This window comes from Lissotriton vulgaris, chromosome 10 (genome assembly GCF_964263255.1).
Source record: "Lissotriton vulgaris chromosome 10, aLisVul1.2, whole genome shotgun sequence".
NCBI classification, from domain to species: Eukaryota; Metazoa; Chordata; class Amphibia; order Caudata; family Salamandridae; genus Lissotriton; species Lissotriton vulgaris.
The window spans coordinates 228,773,557-228,789,680 of record NC_141698.1 but is presented as its reverse complement, the minus strand read 5'-3'; the positions used below and the strand labels follow the sequence as shown (position 1 = coordinate 228,789,680).

General features: G+C 46.0%; 1 protein-coding gene across 1 annotated transcript in view; it reads right to left on the bottom strand.

Moving 5' to 3' along the window:
• SLC4A2 (solute carrier family 4 member 2) overlaps positions 1–15,150 on the bottom strand; it is a 1,480,655-nt gene extending 1,465,505 nt beyond the window's left edge. Inside the window, exon 1 of the mRNA XM_086940913.1 lies at positions 15,122–15,150. The gene's annotated coding sequence lies outside the window, so the exon portion shown is untranslated. The remainder of the gene's footprint in view (positions 1–15,121) is intronic.
• Positions 15,151–16,124: the final 974 nt, after the last annotated feature.

Sequence of the window (16,124 nt, the reverse complement as noted above, 5' to 3'; positions counted from 1 at the left end):
ACATAGACCTTGGACACTCTCCCTGTATTCAACTGTGTCCTAGAAATAACCCTTCATAGAGATGGGGCAACCAGCATACCCCCCGGGCCTTACATCCATCCTTCTCAAACTAATCTTCCCATTAGACACCCGTGAAAATTCCTTTGCACTGATGATTGTTATTCTCGAACAAGAATCAAACAATGCCTCTACTTCAGTACCCTTTACTTTTATGGTGTATTTCGGGCTGCAGACCTGACCTTCACCTACTTGCACAACACTCTCGTCACACACTGTGTCTTTGGAGTTACAGATCTGACCTTCACCCACTTGCACGACTATTTCATCACATACTGCGTTTGTCCTGTCCTTACTCAGTTTGCAAAACCCCTGTCTTCTCCTGCAGTATTGCCTGAAATGACCTTTCTTGCCGCACTTGTTACATGTGAATTTGAGGGCCGGGCACTCCTTGTCATTGGCCATGTGCCCTTGTTTTCCGCATCTATAACAGGTACCCTTGAACAACCATCCCATTTTGCTGTCTTTCTGCTCTTTCCCTACCATTTTCTGTCCTTTGACCACAGACACAGCCTCACATTCAGTCACGACTTCGCTCACTTTGGGTTTGTCTTCGTTTTTTTTCTCACCACTGTCCTGTTTGATTTCACTGATGCACTGCAACATGTGTTCTACCTGTTTTGCAACTATTATGACTTCCCTCAGTGGTGGGTCATCTTTCAACCGTAACTCCTCACGTACGCGCTCAGTCCTACACGCTAACCCAAAATGGTCCCTGATCCTTTCTTCATTAGCGCCTCCAAACTTACATGTCGCTGCAAGTTTCCGTAAGTCAGACACAAAATCTTCTACAGACTCCCCTTCCTTCTGTACCCTTTTTCCGAAATGGTACCTCTCCATTATTGTGCTAGTCTTGGGAAGGTAATGCAAATCTAATTTCTTAAGACTGATTTCTAACTCATTCAGGCCTCTCGCTTCCTGTGCCCCCAGTTCTGGTAGATGATCCAACACCTCTTCCCCTTCCGCCCCTAGGTAATATGCTAATAGGGCTACCTTCCTTTCCAACCCTAGATTAGGGCCACACACCGTTGCATAGGTCAAAAACACTTTCTTCCACTTTCTCCATTGTATTGTAGGCTCCCCTGGGTTAGTCAGAAAAAATGGTGGTGGTGTCACACTTTGCATGATGTTATATTACCAAAGGCCCACCCTTAATAGGTGGAAAGTATTTTCCTAGAGATACAACAGGGGTTTTAAATAGGGGCCAGGTCACAGTCCCATAGTGGGTTTGTACAATTTTTGGTGAGAAGTACAGCACAGTTCTGCCCTTTCTGTATAATACCAACAAATGTCACATGTGCTGCAAACGACCTCCCAACCCACTAGGTGGCACTGTTGCACTAGAGTCAGTTCCTCATACAGTGAGATGTACTTGGTGGTTGCCCTGAAGTATTCGTTTTGAAGGGACACCATACAGTCTCTCTCTTCCTGACGACGCGATTTCCACACTGTCCAGGAGTCAGCAGTGGTTTCCCTTGGAAGTTCCTTCCAGCATCAATATGATTTGCAACCACTTTACGAAAGGAAATAAACCGGGGTTTGTGGAAAGGGTGAGTTTCTACCCACTCGACACGGAGGGGATGGGGTTACTCCGCAGTTGCACCTGGTTATTTTCCCACACGCTACTGCCCTTATCTCTCTTTTGTTCATGAAATCGTTTGACCAGCAGTCACACTGCGCCGCTCCCACCCCGCTCACCACCTCGATTGCTTCGCTCCATGACCTCGTCTGAGTTCATTACAAGTCTTTCATCAGTCACCGGGATGCGTGCCGGCCAGTTTTTTTCCCCAATCACACCACAGAGGGGGCGCGCTGCGACTCACCGCTGATATTCTGCGCCTTCAGGAGCCCTCTGTTGCACAACGATGCACCGCTAGCTTGGGCTTACCACTCCCAATGATTTATTCCGCCAACCTTCCGCAACTTGTGCTTTTGTATTCAGCTGTTATTCAAAAGTGACAGCTGCTTTCTTTCAACTGCGAAACTGGCACGGCGCAGATACACTTCAAGATAATCACCGCGATGTGATCGTGACCCTTTCTTCTTCAACACATCATTTTACCTTCTCTCTGTACACGATCCGTCCTTCTTTTTTTTCCCGGAAGTCTTCAATTAAATTCCATTCCTTGCGTGTTGAGGTCGCTCACCCTCTTTGACCCTCGTCGCCAGTGTGAAATTAGCAAGAACTCATGGCAGACACAGTAGGATGAAGAGTAAACCGTAGTTTATTTGCTCAGACAAAACGTACGTGTAAAACGACCCCAGCCACAACAGGTGACAGCTTCACTGTGACTCGGTGGCGCTCGCCTTGGAACCCTGGTCGCAGTGACATTCTAAGTGATGTCACCGCGAGCAGTTCCATTGTAAACCGAGCTGCCGAGGAGGAGGGGGGGCGGCAGTGGAAGATACCACACTTCTCTATAGAGAGGTGCCCCCTATCCTGAGCTTTTGCCAGTTTGAGGTGAAGCCTTCTACCCAGTTGTTACGGGTAAGAAGTTGATGTTTATCTTACTGTCTATACACACATAGGGTGTATGGTGTAAGTAGAGGAACTTGTTGATCCCTCTTACATTCTTATTGTGTTTTGTTGTAAGCCACTGAATGTATTACATGTGTGTCTGTAGCTTTTCTTATTAGGTACTGTCACCTTTCTAAGAACATGAACCGGAAGTGCCTTTGGTTCCGTATCGGATTTTATCTTTCTTTTGTAAATTACTTCAATGAGCAGCAGCATCTATAGGGTCCTGACGAAAGACATGACACACTATGTGTTTTTATGGCTGAAACATGTTGACCACACTATCTCGTCTGACACATGCAGTTTAAATCCATACCACAGGTGCACTGTTTTTAATCATGGCAGTGAGAATATATGAATAAAGGATGTGTTGTATTCTCTCTAGCTAGTTTTAACATCACTCCCTTCACGTTATTTCTTTTTTTGCGCTGCACCCTCACCTACACTTTGTCTCTTATTTAGAGGATTTAGTAAATCCGTGTAGGGTAGACTTCAAAACATCCCTGAGCTCCTCCCACTCAGAGAGGGGGTTGTAGCCCTCAGAGGAACTAGGTTTCCTCTGAGAGGAGAATCCCTAATGATGAAGCATACCACCTTTGTTGGGTGAGGGATTTTGTCCAAAAAAGGGATCATCCCACAGTTAGGTGTGTGTGTGATATTGTCAGTGTCTTCTTGCCCTTCTTTGTGTGCTCTTTTTTCAGACCCAAGGATTTTACTTGTTCTTATTGCCTATGGTCTGGGAATGCGAATGCTGGTCTGAACCCGGAAGTATAGAGCCATTTTATGATTTGCACAAATTTGATTGAATCTGGGGAGGATGGTTGTGAGAAGAGTGCTGCGGGGCTGCCCCGGGATTGGTCTGTTGGACCTGGCCTTTGGAGGGCATATCTCCTGTGTTATTTTAAGAGATGGGCTGGTGCGTACTTGGGTTTTCAGTGTTACCTTGCCTGCCCCCACTCGGATTGCAGCTACTAGGAATAGGAAGGGGACATTCCCTTTATCAATTTTGTTTTTTCCCAGGTTTGGCCAGCCAGCCATTGCTGGACTTCCCTTGGGAGTGAGAGTTTGTGGTTGGGAAGTTTTTATTTTGCTCCGGGGTTATGAATGGCTTTGAAGTTGCTGAGGGTGGGGGGGGGGGGGCAGAGTGGTTGGGGGGCTGATAATTGTGTCGCAGAGGAGTCCAAATCGCAATGTTACAGTAGATCCATATTACCGGGGAGGAAGCTGTCCGCCTTTGACATAGGTGGCTTGGCCAGCTCTATGCAACCTCTTTCTCTTCTTATTCCTGGGATACATTGCAGTGGAATCAGGCAGGAACCCCTTTTCAGGCCACCCACTCTATAATTGATCCAGAGGGCCACTATGTTTAGGTAAAGGGCAGGCTGCTGGGCAGGGAGGTCACCCTAGAGAGTGTATATGCCCCAAACCTGGACCAGGTCCCTTTCCTTAGAGCAGAGGTCTTCAAACTTTTGTAGGTTGAGCCCCCCCCAGCTCACTTTTTTCAGCTGTTGCCCCCCCCCCAAAACCTGACAGAAATTTCTGGAATCTGGTACACTACATAATTTACCGCCGCACCAAACCCGGGGCCAAATCCAGCATATAATGTCCAACATAATAAGAGTGTTTAGTTAAGTACAGGTTTGTGAGTGGGGGTGCTGAAATGACAGATTATTACATAGCTCAAACCACCATTTTCCTAGATAAAATGTGCGAAAATTGTTTTTACTAGGATGCTTTGTTTTACACATGACATTGATTGATAACACCACCAACATAAATGTTACGGGTGTGCCCGTTTTTCGTCACAGACGCTCAATCTGTGGATGGATTTTTGAGAATGAGAAGCGAGTTGTCTGAATGCAAGGTGCATTCCAAGACACTTGAAGTAACTCAGAATGTTATTGAGGGCAGAGTAGGGTTTCAAACGTGTTAAACCATGGCAGTCACAAACTTTCTCTCGGGGGCCAAATTTACAGTGTGGTTTGTGTCGGAGGGCCGCACCGGTGGGGGCAGGGTAAGTGGGGGAGGGGGCGGGGCTAGAGAAAACAAATAAAGCTGAGGTTGAACAGAGGTCCCTGCAGCAGACGCCTTCGTCCACTGAGCCACCAGACCAGGCATACACACATCTCTATCTCACTCTCTCCCTCTGTCTCACTCAGACTGTCTCACTCCCTCTCACTCCCTCTCTCTCCCTCCCTGTCTCACTCATTCTGACTGTCTCACTCCCTCTCTCTCTCTGTCTCTCTCTCTCTGTCTGTGTCTCCCTCTCTCTCTGTCTCCCTCTCTCTCCTTCCCTATCCCTCTCTGTCTCCCTCTCTCTCCTACCCTCCTCACTCTGTCGCCCTCCTCACTCTGTCGCCCTCCCCCTCCCTCCCTCTTTCACCCTCTGTCTCCCTCTCTCTCCCTTTCTCTGTCTCCCTCTCCCTTTCTCTGTCTCCCTCCCTCTCCCTCTGTCTGTTTCCCTGTTTCCCTCCCTCTCCCTCTGTTTCCCTCCCTCTCCCTCTCTTTGTCTCCCTCTGTCTCCCTCCCTCTCCCTCTCTTTGTCTCCCTCTTTCTGTCTCCCTTTCTCTGTCTCCCTCTCTCTGACTCCCTTTCCCTCCCTCCCTCGCTCTCCCTCTGTCTGCCTCCCTCTCCCTCCCCCCTTTCCCACCTCCCTCGCTCTCACTCTGTCTGCCTCCCATTCCCTCCCTCCTTTCCTTCCCTCCCTCGCTCTCCCTCTGTCTGCCTTCCTTTCCCTCCCTCCCTCGCTCTCCCTCTGTCTGCCTCCCTTTCTCTCCCTCCCTCTCCCTCCCTTTCCCTCCCTCCCTCGCCCTCCCTCTGTTGCCTCCATTTCCCTCAATCCCTCTCCCTCCCTTTCCCTCCCTCCCTCTCTCTCCCTCTGTCTGCCTCCCTTTCCCGCTCCTCTACTTAAGCACACACAAGCAAGCATTTGCAAACATTTGTTCCAACGGAGACACTTCGGTGAATTGGAAAGCTGAAAGCCTTGCTATATTTAGTACGTAAATATAAGGTAAGGTACTTTTAATATTATAATTTAAGAACGCATTCTTGTTAGCTTCCTTAACGTTTTTAAAAATATATTTGTAAATTTATCAAAAGTACACTAAAAAGTACATCTATCATTGAGATGTGGGAATTGTTACAGTACTTAGCTGCAACCCTCCAAATAGAGGTGTCCTCAAGGCAGTTAAATACAGCTTTGTTACTGTGCCCATGCAAATGGTGGCCTCTCAGCTGATGCTCCTATTCTGCGGGAGTCAAGCAGCACGGAATGTGTAAATTCGCCCCTAATGCATCTGGACTAGCTTGCCTCAACAGTCAAAGGTACACCTTGTAGCACTATCATGGACCCTTGACTTGCTTTAGCATTTCTCACTCTTTTAAGATGGGACTTTGCCTGAAAGCGCCTCAAGGTCATCATGATTCGTGTGCGCTATAGCCCAGCTGACCCCTCGTAACTTCTGCCAGAGTGCATGATGGTGGTAGGAGGTAACTGAGCGGGTTCACACATCTGCTGGAGAAACGTCTTCGCAGGCTGCAGAGTGTGAGTTTGAACCCTAGCAGGGCCGGCTGCGCACCGTCCTCCCACTGTCAGGAAAATGACTATCATGGAGATGCGGGAATTGTTACAGTACTTAGCCGCAACCCTCCAAATAGAGGTGTCCTCAAGGCAGTTAAATACAGCTTTGTTATTGTGCCCATTCAAATAGTGGCCTCTCAGCTGATGCTCCTATTGTGCGGGAGTCAAGCAGCACGGAATGTGTTAATTCGCCCCTAATGCAAGGTTAGAACATAGTGCTACATAAAACTATAATAAATAATACACCACAGACGCTTATAAAAACAAATAGATAAAAAACAATGCCATTTAAAATACCAACAACTTCAAACTTTGCTAATGCGAGACCTATTGCATTGCAAATGCTTGTTCCTTCTTCCCTCTGTCTCCCTCCCTCTACCTCCCTCTATCACCCTCTTCATCTCATCCTGCCTGTCTGTGCCCGGGCTGATACAGCTTCAGGGCACTCACACACACCCGCACCCAAGCACTTCACAGGTCTTTAAAAGACCATTTGTATGTTAATGAGGCTTCTGTATTTCACCTCTGGGGACAGACAATCAGGAATGTGGGTTAAGGGACCATTGGCAAGCGCCACAAATCAATTGCTATAAATGTATCAAAATGAGGCTGCAACAATATGTCCTGTTTCATGGTCTGAATGTTGTGACTTTGCCCAATTTCTGGATGATTTTGTTCTTTACGATTTTGTGCTCTTGGTATGGATTCACTTCATTTCAAAGGGGGGCCGGGCTCCGTATCAACTTTAAATGCTTCCTGTTTGCAATTGGCGCTGTTCCCATTTTTTCACGAACCATAATTTGCATTTGGGCTCAGTCACCTAAAGCAGCGCCTCCCACGTCACCATGGCTTCTGTGAATATCATCAGAAACCATCACAGACCTATTTTCCTAAATTAAATGTCCTCGAAAGGCAGTTTTCGGTTTAGTAGAGGAGACTTCCTGCCTCCTTGCTGAAGCTGAATGAATTAACCCCCTCCTGGGAGGGTAAACATAATAAAAGAATGGGCACTTCGTGCCTCGTCGATTTCCCCTCCCTCCTCCCTCGACTTGCCACAGAGAACAAAGGTGAAATTAGAGAGTAGTTGTGAAATTAGAGAGGAGTTCGCGCCCCCCCAAGGATGGTGTCGCGCCCCCCCCTAGGGCAGGCGCGCCCCACAGTTTGAAGAACTCTGCCTTAGAGCCATGTCCATGCCCTTTTCCTTTGTTATAGTGGAGGACCCCCTTTTTGTAGGAGATTTGAACTGTGTTGCAGATGTTCACCTGGATAGGTTGAACAAAGCAAGCACAAGTAGATCATGTACAGAGCACTGAAAAATTTCAGACACTTCCCCCCCCCCCCACCCCCCCCCCGCGTTCACAGATCTGGGTTGAATCCACCATTGTTCTTTAGCTCACTTCGCCACCCAAGTTCAGACCCAGCTATATGCAAATCAGTCTTGACCCTGTGCCTCATGGGAATAGTCCAGCCCAAACTGCCAAGCAAGGCCTTCCCTGGACCAGAAACAAGCATTCTGGGACCGATTTTGGGGTACAAAAAATAAATAAATGACTAGAGTTTGGTAGAGGGTCCAAGGGATATTTATAGACCAACCTCATATTTCTTCCCTAATCAATCTTGTCACAACAAAACAAATACTCCATGGGTCTCTTGAAACCAACCTCTTTCTGAGGAGGAACCTCTGAACATGTATGACATCAGGAGTAGGACAGCAAAAAATTACAGAAAAGAAAGACCTGTGCGAGCAATCGAATTCCCATCATTCACCAAGGTGATCAGTATCATCATCTGGGTATCCTTCCTACCATCCACTGTACCTCTTGATCATATAGGGATTTCCAGTGGATAAACGTGTATGGGTCATGTAGGAGGAACAAAGAACCGAAAAAGAGCAAAGCTCTCAATACACATAGATGTGATCATAAATAATGTGTGGGAATGATGGGTTCAGTGCAAAAATGTGAATGCGAAAGATAAAAAGGATTTGCAAGGGAGAAAAACATTTATTGGGATATCCTTTGTAATCCTTAATTAAAAACAGTGCAAAAAGCAGTTTTTAAACAAAGCTGCTTATAAATGAGGTCAACATGTTATCACTGCTACTGCATTAAAAAATGACGTGAATAAACAGTGAACATACTGAATAGAAAAGACAAGAAAAGGAAGGGTTGGAATGAATACAACCTTATGTACCAATTACGAATCCTTTGTATCGACAGGATACAAACGGTACCCGTCTTGTACGAGGACTAGACCTCACCTCGCCTGGTAACAACTCAGGTCAAAGAGGCCTGCTCTGTCCATCGTTACCTCTGGTTCAACCTGAGTTGGGTATGGTGGCGTCCAGCCCAAACTGCCAAGCAAGGTCTTCCCTGGACCAGAAACATGCATCCTGGGACCGGTTTTGGGGTAACAACCCTCATCAGCCAGGCTAGCTTCAATCCAGTGGTAAAGTGAGCAAGGGAACCACGTCTGGCCATACCCTGCCAAATTAGGGCGAACAAAGCAAACACAAGGAGATAATGGACGGAGAGCTCTCCTTGTAACTGGAGTCAAGCTAGTCTGACTAATGAGGGTTGATGCCCCGAAACGGGTCCCTGAATGCTTGTTTCCAGTCCAGGAAGTACCAGGCCTGGCAGTTCGGGCTGGACTGTTTCCATTGGGAACAGGTTCAAGACTGATTTGCATATGGCTTGGGCTGAACTGGAAAGGCATGGGGAGCAAAAAAAGCGATGTATTGAGGCCCAGATCTATGTACTCTGGTGAATGTTTGACATTGTGCAGCATTCTGTCCATCAATTGTTCTTTTTCAATTTGAAACCCCGAGTGGTACGGGTATGCCCAGATGTGGGTACCGTGCTCTCCATGCCAGTGGAGTCAAGCTAGCATGGCTGATGCCCCGAAACCAGTCTCAAGATGCTTGTTTGTAGCCCAGGGAGGACCTGGCTTGGCACGTCAGGCTGGACTGTTCCCATGGGGAACAGGGTCAAGACTGATTAGCATTTGGCTATGTCTGAACTGGAAAGGCAAGGGGAGCAAAACAAACTATGGATTTAGACCAGATCTTTGTACTGGGATGAATGTTTGACATTCTGTCCATCAATTTTTCTTTTTGCACCTGGATAGGTCCACACCTCCTCTGTATGGGGAGCTGGCATTCAAATCTTCGCAGGGTTTTTGGGACGGGGTGGGGCATTGGGTTCTCACAGATATTTGGAGGGTGCCATACCGGCAAATACAAGACTATTCTTATTATTCACACCTTTATAGACTGCACACATGCTTAGATATGTTTGTTTGCTCTACTTGTCTTAGCCTGAATGTGATTCATACTGAGTACCTAGGGCGCATGCTATCAGACCATAGCGCACTGCTACTGACATTTCGCCCCATTATCAAACCCACAGTTTATTCCCACATGGCACCTTAACCCATCCTTTCTTCAAGATACACGCTTTAAGGATTCTCTACAGGCGGCCATCTCTGAATATTTCCAATTTAATCAGGGCACAGCTACAGACCCACTTGTTGAATTGGAAGCTTTTAAAGTGGTGGTTAGGGGTCATTGTCCGGGCAGAGCATTGGGGTTGGAAGAGACCTCAATAGAAAAATTTCTACTCTGGAATGCAGCTGGCATAATCTGGGTAATAGGTTGAGTTCCAAGAACTCCATTCAAACACAATTTTCGGAAGTGAAGGGTTGATATAATTCTGCATTAGAACATCTTCGGTGTCTTGACATTCGAGATCATCTTGCAAGAGTTAATGAGGAGGGGGGCAGATCGGGCAGATTCTTGGCATGGTTGGTATGCCCAGAGACTAAGGACACGCCCATAAGTCAGATTTTATTTGAAGACGATACTTTACTTTATTAGCCCAGTACCTACTACAAAACCCTTTACAAACACCTTGAAGTGCTTTTGCCGGAGAGCTTGATGGTGTTCCTGGTACCATTACCACAGCGTACGCTTGATCTGACCTTACGGGATGAGCTGGAGGTGATAGCACAAGAAGTTTGATTGGCCAACAAAGAGATGGCTGTTGGAAATATCTGTGCCATGGATTGACACCAGAGTTATATTCTACATTTGCACCTGCCTTGGTTTCTAAATTAGAGGCCTTGTATGCGGAGTCTTGCGTGTGGCTGATTTCTGGCTTCGTCCAGCAACGCACTTGTGGTCCCCCTTCCGAAGACAAAGTCATCTGCTGCATATCCCTTTGAGTTTTGCCCCCTTTTTGTGTTAAATGCTGATTTTAAGATTCTCAGTAAAATTCTAGCCATGAGATAGCTTCCGTTAATGCCCGGACTCATACATGAAGAACAGAATGGGTTTATTCCAAAAACGTCCACCTCTGTGAACCTCTACTGATTGTATCATATCCTCCAACACCAGGATATTGGCCTGTATCCAGATGCTTTAGTAATGTCAGTTGACCTGCAGAAGGCCTTCAACTCTATAAGATGGGATTTTCTGAATGCAGTTAGGAAGTGGTTGTGATTAGGAGATGGATGGCTTAGATAGGTGTATCTTTTATACACTTACCTTAAGGCAAAGGTTCTGACAGGTGGTATCATCTCTTCTTCATACGGGGTACATCGTGGAACTAGGTAGGGCTGTCCATTGTCCTACCTTTTGGTTGCTTTGGCCATTGAGCCACTATCAGAGCTTTTCCGACAGAGATCATGGAATGATCTTGGAGGGCAAAGAACATATTATATCCTTATATGCTGATGACTTATTATTATACCTAGTTGATGGCCACCTTTGAGTGGCCCATGCCTTGATGTTATTAAATGAATTTCCGGTATTAACGGGCCTTTGAGTAAAGTCAAAGACTCAGCTTCTCCCCGTAGGCCAGGAATACCACAGCCAGCTGATTTGCCAATAGGATCACCTGGTCACCCTAGTCCTTTGGATATTTGGGAATCCAGGTGTTCCTTACCTTGGATGCTCTTCAGGAAGGTAATTTGAAACAGGTAACATGATCACTTGTGTACGATTCTGGCGCTCTCTAAAAATACCAGTGATAGCACGCATCGCCTTTCCCAAGATGATTATGCTCCCCAGGCTCCTATATTTCTTTGTGAATCTCCCTGTCGCAATACCACGCACTTGGTTCAAAAACTTAGAATCCCTACTCCAAAACCTAATCTGAGATGGAGGGCATAATAGTCTCCCTGGCAGTACTTCGGAGAGCCCGAGAGGATGGTGGCTTGGGCGCCCCCGATTCTGAAGTATACTATTTGGCCACCCAGCTTCAGTTGTTGGCAAAGTGGTTAGATGGTAAGGGTCTTGAAATACTACGTTCTATTGGGTTGGTTGATAATCAGGGGCTTTTGCTCGTGAAACTCCTCAATCCAAAAGTGGAATGCAATGCTAGCATTGATGCCGATGGCGATCATCAAGGACCCCTCTCTATGCTCCGGATCTGCCATTGTTAGGGCTGCCACATCGGGATACCCTCTCTCCATTTACTAAACACCAACTATCAGAATGGATGACAGCCGGCATCATTACAGTGTGTGATTGTTTCCAACTGGGTGAGCTTATCCCACTAGATGATTTCCTATCACAGACGTGCACACCGCCCCGGACAGTTTTTGAACTATCATTCTTTGGTGAGATTGTTTGGGGAATTATGGCCTGGGGGCAGACAAGAGGCGGAAACCCATACTGTCCTTCAGGCATTGGTGACCCTGGGTGTTGCACATCATCTTGAGAAGTGGCTTTAAAAAGCGCAACTCTGGAGGATCACAAAACCATTGGTTAAAACTCGAGAGAGATGGGAAGCATTGCTAGGCGAAGAGTTGATGGACACGGAGTGGGCTAAACTATGGGGAGTCCAAAGCGTATTTCTAGGAGAACTAAATTTAAACTCGTACTATTTAACTACTTACACATGACTCACTTGACTGCACATAAACTGCAGCTTATGTATGGAGGTGATAGGTGGACTCTTCCTAGGTATGGGGAACCAGACGCAGGGTTTGCGCACATGACATCGAGCTGCCTGAAGTTACAGATCTTCTGGAATGCTGTAGTGGCCACAATCAATGGAGTAATAGCTAATTTGCTGCCATATACAGCTGAGGTTTGCCTCCTAGGTTTGTTCCCCAGACCCAAAGCACACAAGGTAGGTCGGTACTAGGTTTGCTGACCCAACCTTGGTCTCGGCAAGGCGACGTATAGCAATGAAGTGGATGGCTGGGCTAGGTCCACCAGCGTGGAAGGGTATACTCAAAAAGAATCATTTTTGTCCACCATAAGCGTGGAAGGGTATACTCAAAAGAATCATTTTTGTCCACCATAAGCGTGGAAGGGTATACTCAAAAGAATCATTTTTGTCCACCATAAGCGTGGAAGGGTATACTCAAAGAATCATTTTTGTCCACCATAAGCGTGGAAGGGTATACTCAGATGTGAGTCCCTAGCTCATTGCACCATCAGGATTCAAGCAAGCCGGGCCGAAGACGGCTGAAATGCCAGAAACCGGTCCCCGGTAGCTTGTTTCCTTCCCAGTATAAGAATTGGCTTGGTAGTTTGGTCTGCCCTGTTCCCATGATGCACTGGGCCAGGGTCAGACTAATTTGCATATAGCCAAGTTCTGAGCTGGGATGGTGCAGTGAGCTAAAAAACGGTGATGGATCAAGCCCTGATCTTTGGACTGGGTAAGAGTGGTCTGCTTAATTCAGACACTCTGTTCATCACCACCCCCTTTTTCTGAATCATTTTTGTCCACCATAAGCGTGGAAGGGTATACTCAGATGTGAGTCCCTAGCTCATTGCACCATCGGGATTCAAGCAAGCCGGGCCGAAGACGGCTGAAATGCCAGAAACCGGTCCCCGGTAGCTTGTTTCCTTCCCAGTATAAGAATTGGCTTGGTAGTTTGGTCTGCCCTGTTCCCATGATGCACTGGGCCAGGGTCAGACTAATTTGCATATAGCCAAGTTCTGAGCTGGGATGGTGCAGTGAGCTAAAAAACGGTGATGGATCAAGCCCTGATCTTTGGACTGGGTAAGAGTGGTCTGCTTAATTCAGACACTCTGTTCATCACCACCCCTTTTTCTGAATCATTTTTGTCCACCATAAGCGTGGAAGGGTATACTCAGATGTGAGTCCCTAGCTCATTGCACCATCAGGATTCAAGCAAGCCGGGCCGGACACGGCTGAAATGCCAGAAACCGGTCCCCGGTAGCTTGTTTCCTTCCCAGTATAAGAATTGGCTTGGTAGTTTGGTCTGCCCTGTTCCCATGATGCACTGGGCCAGGGTCAGACTAATTTGCATATAGCCAAGTTCTGAGCTGGGATGGTGCAGTGAGCTAAAAAACGGTGATGGATCAAGCCCTGTTCTTTGGACTGGGTAAGAGTGGTCTGCTTAATTCAGACACTTTGTTCATCACCACCCCCTTTTTCTGAATCATAGGTCCACCAGTGGCAGACTGGGAACACAATATTGATACATGGGCCCAGAACTGAAGAGAGGGCTCTGATCAGAGATGGTACACAAGGGGTACACGATCGCCCATTGGCGGAGCTCTGAGCAGAGGTGCTAGGAGATTGGGCTACTAGTTATAATACAGATGGAACACAATGAGATGAAAACACAGCGTAATCCCCCTGAGGTGATACAAGTATCTAATAAGTTGCTATTTGAGTGAGAGGAATACTCAATAGTGTGTCCACCTTCCTCCCAGCCTCCCAATGCATTGAAGTGAGTATATTTGCCACTCTTGGAGCCACTCTAATTAGTGTGGGTCCTACTACAAATTCTTAAAATTCAGATTCCGTGGACAACATTGTTTCCTGGTTTTTGTTCTCTTTACGCAGTTTGTTTTTGCTTAACTAATATGTCTATTGTTTCAGGCATTTTTTGAGACTGCAACTACAACTCCCAATTGTTAACATATGCGTAGAGTAGAGGAGAACCATACCAAATGATATTGCTATAAAAAGTAGCAGGCAGAAGCTAAAATGAATTGAGCACATCATCTGATTAAGTATTACTTTTCATAAAGTGTTCAGTTCGTACTTGATGTCTTATGTTCATGGTATTTTATGACTCATGTACAAACTACAGAGAACTGAGCTACTCTGCACTTCTATCAATCATGCACCAGCACTTTTTGTATTTTCTATGTTTTTAGCTTGTATGGTTTTAATACCTTGGAAGCCAGTTCTTTTAATTTGTTTTATATTCCTTAATGGCTCGGGTTTTAATATGCTTGTGGTTGTATAAATAATATCACCTACTTTGGCCTACAATTTTATCGTGTAAATTTTGTTTTATTTACCGTACTTTTGTACGCCTAAGCACTTTGATGGTCTTAACGACCGAAAAAAGTTAATGATGATGATGCTATAAAAAGTGTCAGGATGTACTATCGTGAACAACTTGGAACACACTGAGAACAGGGTAAATGTATTAACGTTTTGATACCGGGATATGGTTTCTGGATTTCATGCAACCATTGTTTTTATCTCTTCATTCTGCATTGACAGTAGACTTGGAGAAGAATGTACTTTGATATGGACTGATTGATATGTTTTGTATTGACTATTGCTCTTGTATGTATGCCTGTACTCTTTTATGCAAATGCCAATTAAAACGTATTTCAAAAAAATACAAATAGAGTTGTTCATAGTATTTGTAGGGTCCCTCCAGGAGATAGGGAATAATTGTACGGCAATGAATCTGGGGAAGGGGAGGGACCATTGGGGAAGAAATGAAAGAGCTTCAAGAAATGGATTACTTTTTAACCATTCATCTTACAGCTCAGTGGCACCCGTATTCCAATAACTCCTGCAATGCACCATATTTTAGTCTAGTTCATTGCAGTGAATTCCAGGATATCCACCCTTCAAATTCATTAAGACATGCCCTTCTTTGTTCCTGCAATTTTCGAATCCTCACAAAAGCTGATAACACAGATGTAAGTACAGGGGCAGAACACATATGAGACTCACCGATTTGAAGTCGACCGCTGCTATCTGTTTTGGAGATGTTCACCTGCAAGTGAGAGAAGACAAAGGTTAAGAATGAAAGCATGCCAGGACAGGTGGTTTCTCCAAAGAAAGGTCTCAATCACAGCGACGTCCTCGGTTAGGAGGGATGTCTTGCTATCAAAGAATCCCCGTCAGGAGGGATGATTTAACTCTGAATGGGGGTCATACACAAGTTAGATTTGGTCTACTCTGCAGCAATGGTCACACATAGGAGAGTCGATCTTACTCAGGAAAGGGGGTACTGTAATAGATCAGAGGTTCAGAGTTAGCCTAACTGATGAAGGACAGCCTCAATTTTGAGAAGGGCTCTAGGAAAAATGGTCTAACAGGGACGTGATCTTGTTAATTTCTCTTCAGCACTCATTTACTGCATTGCCTCCTCCTTTAGCTAGGTAGGGTACCTAAAGTCATTAGGGATACTGCTTTTACCCCATAACTTTCATATGATTACCTAATGCATTTTCGGTTCTGTAGTCTTACTAACCTTCCGATTAGCCAATTAACTAATAATACTTAATTAGTTAAGGCGCACCAGAGGCAAGCCCATCTGATCCCGTCCATCCTGCCTGTGGCTCCCTTCAAGCCAGGACTGTTTGGACCAGAGAGCAGTTACTTGCTATTTCAACATCAGGTTGTACAAGGCTTAAGTGTTTTGATCTTGGTTTGGTGGGGGATAAGGAACGCTGCCATCATGAGCTGGAGGGAGGGATATATCCGTAATCCGGCTGGTGCATTGACCACAGGACCTAGATCTAAATCTATTCCCAGGCCATCTATCAGAGCCTGCCTGATCAACTGTAGACCTCTCCCTAAACAAGCAAGTGATATTTGGCTCACTCTAAAGACTAATGATTGGGATGTCATGTTTCTAACGGACACCTGGCTGAGGGAGAGCTCGAACCCAGACATCTCTCTGGCCATTCCTAGGATAGGATTGGCAATAGACTAGGCGGCGCCCTTGCCT